Below are 6032 nucleotides of genomic sequence, written 5' to 3' on the forward strand. Positions count from 1 at the left end.
TTTTTTTTTTTTTTTTTTTTTATTTTATTTTTTTTTTGTCGATTGCTGTTTGTTTCGGGCTCCGTACGCATTGATCCGTGATTCGTCACCTGCGAGCGACCTTATAAACGTCTTTTGAAACTGCGATCGTATTGCTGTCAGCATTTCTTTACACCCAATCCCACACGAGCCACTAACAAACCATTTTTACGGCCAGGTGTTCATACAATATCGAATGTATGCTGGTGGGAGAAATGCATAGGCGTGCCTCTATCTGAAGGTATGTTACATTACGGTCTTGCATTATCAGTTCACGTATCGATGTTATCTGGCACAACGGCTGCTTTGGACGACCTTCACGGAATTCGTCTTTGAGCGAGCGTCGGCCACGATTGAATTCGTTGTACCACTTTTTCACAGTGCTATAGGATGGTGCTTCATAGCCATACAAAGATTTTAGTTCATCGATGCACTCTTGTCGTGATAATCCACGTCGAAAGTTGCGAAAAATGATCGCACGAAAATGTTCACGAGTTAATTCCATTTTTTGGCCGAGATGAATTTTTTAATTCCCTGTAAATAAAACAATTCACGATTAAATAACAAAACGTTCTGAGTGATGTTATGCTAAAAAATGTCAAACTTTCCAATGGAAATGTCAGATTGCACCTGGCAACACTTAGTATTGCCCTAGGCCAGAATATATATAGCAGCCCTCGTACGGGTGTCACTCGCTAGTTACCATTCGAAATGCTCGAACGAGTTATCGAAAACTGGTCCCATCAGATTTACCATCAGAGACGTAGTCGCGACCAACATTTGAAAGAGATAATCCTCAAAAAATAAATGCCAAAGAATGTTCTTTCGAATGATAATAAACATTCCCCATTAAATTTGAGGTTTCTGTGTTTTTCTTTAGAAAAGCAGCGAACATCGAAATGGACCACCTTTTATATATTATCATATTTTTACAGCTTATAAACGCTGTGGTGATAATTTTCTTCTATTTCGGAAAAAAATGCTTAAAAAAATAATCACGGCATATATATTTTCATACCTAGCTAATTGCTGAATTGTTTATAATAAATATTTTCAGCACCACGTAATGCTCAGATAATATATAACTATAATATGTGTTTACGTAGTTTTTTCATAAATAATTTGCATTCATTCGTGATGAAGTCATCCGCGTGGATACCCCAAAAGTGTGCGTGCTGATACAAAGTTATTATATATACATACTTGTAGTACCACCTAATCACCGGAACTTCTGATAAAATAAACCGTTAAAAAGCTTTTAAATACTTTTTGTTGAAGTGTGTCGTAATTTGGGCATACTTTGGCATATTTGTAATATTTTTAAATAAAGCGATGTATACATACTTAATTATAATGAATTAGCTCATTTAGTAACTAACCTAGGTGTGATTATCAGCCATATTCGTTTGGGTATGACAAATCGTAGCAGGCATCTAAATCAGTTATTTTCTACCCAGGTTATAATATGCTGAAACCCATTGATGAGGAAGATACAATAACAAAAAGGAAAAAAAATGGTTTATGGGCGATCTGTGGTCTGGAATCTGGGATTTATTATTACAAATCTTATGGCAAAAAGTTGTATAGCAAAGTTTTAGGTTATGAAAAGATCTATAACTTTGTATTAATACCTCTTTCACATTAAGTGAGAATTTATTTATGCGAAAAATTAAAATAACTAAGTTTTTGCTTTCTTCTTTTCATCTTTTACAAAAAAATTATTTATTTCACGAATTTAAGTCCCAAAAATGTTTTATTTTTTTTGATTTCAGATATATGCCACCTTATTTTGACTCAATATCGAAAAAAGAACCCTAATTTTCAATTGAAATTTCTCACATCAAGTGATCTGCATTTTTAAAAGATTTTGTATTGTTTTTTAAAAATATAGTATATACAGGGTTTGCCTGGAAAGTAATAGGGTTGATTTACTTCCGACTCTGCTGTACCTCAGATACCTAGCTAATGAACCAGCGGCTGGTCAGTTGTCTCCGAGCACCTGGAGAGTCAGGACAACTATTTTCGCGCGACGCGTCGTGTTTCTGTGAGTGTGGCAAGCCGAAAATGCAGCGTTCATTAGAGCAGAGACAAGTGCTTCTCAGCAAGTTGTGCGCGAAGGTGGTTCCAAAAGTGCTCACTAACGACCAGAAATTACGGCGAGTGTGTGTGCCAAGAAATCAGTTACCTAATCAAGGCCGGCATCCCAATGCTTCCGCAGCCGCCCTATAGCCCATATGTGGCCCCCCGGACTTTTTTGTTTGCTTGCGTGAAAAGGCCGATGAAAGGGGATTCAAGCAGCATGCACCTCGGCTCTCAAGGTTATGCCGGAGAATGCCTTCCGTAACGCCTTCAATGCTTGGAAATCGCGCTGGCAGCGCTGCATTGACGCAGAAAGTGCATGTTTTGAAAGTGTTTAAAGAATTGTAACGATTGGTTCAATAAATTTATTTACATCGACTCAGTCCTATTACTTTCCGGCCAAACCCTGTATTACCATAGTTAGTTTTCGCAGAAAATGCAAAAGAAGACCCCAGAATCCTATTCAGACCTTTTGTTTTTTGTATTATTTTATATTAGCTAGATTTTTTCATGATAAACCTGAAATCGAGCTAAAAACACTCTTAACAATTCCAACACCTTCTCTTTCAGGCTTCAGATCGACCGTACATTGTTTTCTTACCTTTATGTTATTTTATCTTCCTCTTAAATGGGTTTCAACCTAATATGATTTTCTCCACTTTTCCAAAATATTCTGCACGGGTCTACGAGTATTAAGCAAATAAATAGTCTAAGGGTTGTTTTCTAAATGTCTAATAAGCAGCCAGCTGCCAGTTAAGCTTTGCTTAAATAAATTGATTCTTTACCATAGGAAGGAGTCTTTGTTAGGATAACCAAAACTTAAAAGTCAGGTTCCTGTTAACCAGACTTTGTGAAAACAGAACTAAGTGATTTGAACGACGTTAATAAGCCTACCCAGTCCAAAGAATTCAAAAATTTTCCAGCACCCGAATTTTGCAACTATTTTCTGATTTAAAATAAGTGGAAAGGCCGAAATATGAACGAGAGAAAAGTCTATATTATTTGTTAGAAACAAACAAAATTAGTGAAGCCATATTTTCTAACAATTTCAAAACTCAAAATATTACTTAACAAGCAAAATGAACAAATACAGCAAGTTTTATAATACCGTTGGTAAATACATATGTATGCATATGCATTTCAATAAGCGGGCATTGCTCTGGTATAAATCTGAAACCACCCAACAATATGATATATACATATATGAATATATTTGTTCGAAATGACATCACTAATTTTTTATTTTTATCAAATTTGATATAGTATATACGAATATAGATACATTGCAATAGCATACAAATATATAAAACACATGTAAGCAAGTGTCTTAAAAATAATTCCGAGTTTTTACTTGCTCCACCTTTACCGCTTTAGTGGCTAAGTGTCCCGTTACGTATGTCTCAAATACAAAATATGCGCAAAAATTAAAACTAATTACTTGTGAACTTAAATATTGTACATATAAGGGTTGATCTAAAAATTTCGGCATATTTACTATTAAACATAACAGATCAAGCCCATCAAGATCCCATGCAGATACCTAGATGCTGCGACTAGAATTAAATGCATATGAGTTTTAGTTAGCCCTAATCTTCAAAAGGCGCGTGTTCAAATTTGACAGATATCGGATCATTAGTTTGTGAATTATATCATTTTGAGTGAAGTAACTTCTGTTATTGTGAAAAAAATTGCGAAATAAAAATTTCGTGTGTTGATAAAATTTTGTTTTTAGAGGTGAAAAAATCCAGTTCAAGCAAAAACATGGCTTCATGACGAGTTTCCGGACACCGCCCCAGAAAAATCAATCATCAAAGATTGGTATGCTAAGTTTCGACGCGGTGCAATGAGCAGCGAAGACGATGAACGCAGTGGACGCCTAAAAGAAGTTATTATCGAAGAAAACATTAAAAAAATGCACAAAATAGTTTTGGCTGACCGTTAAGTGAAGTTGTTCGAGATAGCAGAAGTTCTAAAGATATCTACTGAATGTGTATACAATATCATTCATGAATATTTGGTTATGAAGAAGCTCGTGCTGATTCGGAGCAGCGTTTGGAGTGGTTCAAGCGTAAGAAACCCGAGTTTTTGCATCGATATGTGACAAAGGATAAAACATGGCTCCATCATTTCACACCGAAGTCCAATCGATCGTCATTCGTATTGATTGCACAGGATGAACCCGCCCCAAAAGTGTGGAAAAACGCAACAGTCGGTTGGAAAGTTTATGGCGTCTGTATTTTGGTACTCAGATCTCAAAAGAATGTTCGCTGGGAAGAAATTTTCTTCGAATGTAAAGGTGATCGCCGAAACTGAGACCTATGTATATCAAAGCAGAGGACAAATCGTGGTACAAAAATGATATCAAAAAGTTGGAGGGTCATTGTAATCAATGTATAAGCTGAAGACTTTTCTATTGATCAAATTATTTCGCTCGAGATATATGTATGTACATTTTTGCTTGAAAAGCAGAAAGTTGTCGAAATATGTATTTTTAATTGTAGTAATTTTCAGAATAACTTTTATGGCATTGTTCTCACTTTGAAGCATTCAGACTTGAGATTGCTCTTTTTTTCGGGCTTAGAACTTAATTGAGACTGATGAAGATTACGCATTAAAAGTTTTGTTCGATTGGCTGCATACTTACAAGGCGATTGAAAATGTGAAAGGTACCTTTTTGAGTTAAGCGGATCTTGAGTTCGGAAGTAACAAAAAACATTTTTGCCTTCTGGAGTTCTCTGTTAAATTATAATTGGTTATAACTAATATATTAATTTTATTCTAGTGTTAAGTAAAAGTTGTAAGTAGTTGAACATTTTCAGGAACCTACATAGCATCGTGACCTTTTAGCACCACCCTTATGTACACCTGTGTCCGCTGCTCGAATTTCAGTGAGTCACATTACCGCGGCGCACATTTGTATGCCGCTAATGCCCCACTAAGTAATTGAATGTCTAAAAATATCTAAAACATATTAACTTATCTGCCAATCGCAGAACTTGCCAAATATTTTGCATATTTTCACATAATTTTGTCAGTGTCGAAGATTTAATATTTATTTCATAACTTTAGCGTAGAAACTGATTTTGCTCGACATGCTATATTAAATTTCGGCAGCGCACGGGCAGCCAAGCGAGCAATAATTGTCTGGGTGTAAATGGCATAAAATTTTGATTTATTATACCCAGTTCGTTAATGAGTTCAAGGCTAGTATCGCCGCTCGGCTGTCTGAGTGGATGGTCACTTCTCTGAAGGAGGCTGCACACCGGAACAGTAAATTTACTGCTACTTTGATGGCCGCAACCTCAGTCTGAAAAACATTGCAACAGTCAGAAAGTATGAAGCAGGAGTTGATAAAGAGCTCCTGACAGTAAACCTTTCCAACAACCTTCCCCCAAAAGTTTAACCCATCTGTAAAGAAGCTTACTGCCTTACTCCTCCAAAGGCTTCCCATCCACAACTCCCTCGCTAGTATATGCGCAGAGGAGGAGCCGCCGGAGTTCGGTTTGGCGACTTCATGATCCAAGTGATCCGGTATGAAGTCAAAGTTAGTGAGATTTCCGAGTGTTCAGTTAAGTATACTTTTAGGAACCTAGATTCTCTATGTCTGTTAGCAACTTTCGCAGCCTTACATCTTTCGACAATGATTACGGCCACATGATGAGCGCCACTCGTTAAACGATCTCAAGTTTCTTTGCCTCGGTGGTCTTTTCTAGAGTCTTCCGCCACATAAAGACTCCATAGATTATAATATGTTAAGGTGTCGTAGAGCCAGAGGACCATCTTTTGCCCATGGCTCCTCTACAGCAGCACAAGGCAATCGATGCCTTTTTCGCTCTCTCTCTTCGACGAGACATCTTCACCAAATTTAGCAGTGGTGTATTCTCCGAAGAAATTGTTCATATCGAGTCACTATAGCACATACATAGCTGCCATAC

Source organism: Bactrocera neohumeralis, chromosome 2, assembly GCF_024586455.1.
Source record: "Bactrocera neohumeralis isolate Rockhampton chromosome 2, APGP_CSIRO_Bneo_wtdbg2-racon-allhic-juicebox.fasta_v2, whole genome shotgun sequence".
NCBI classification, from domain to species: Eukaryota; Metazoa; Arthropoda; class Insecta; order Diptera; family Tephritidae; genus Bactrocera; species Bactrocera neohumeralis.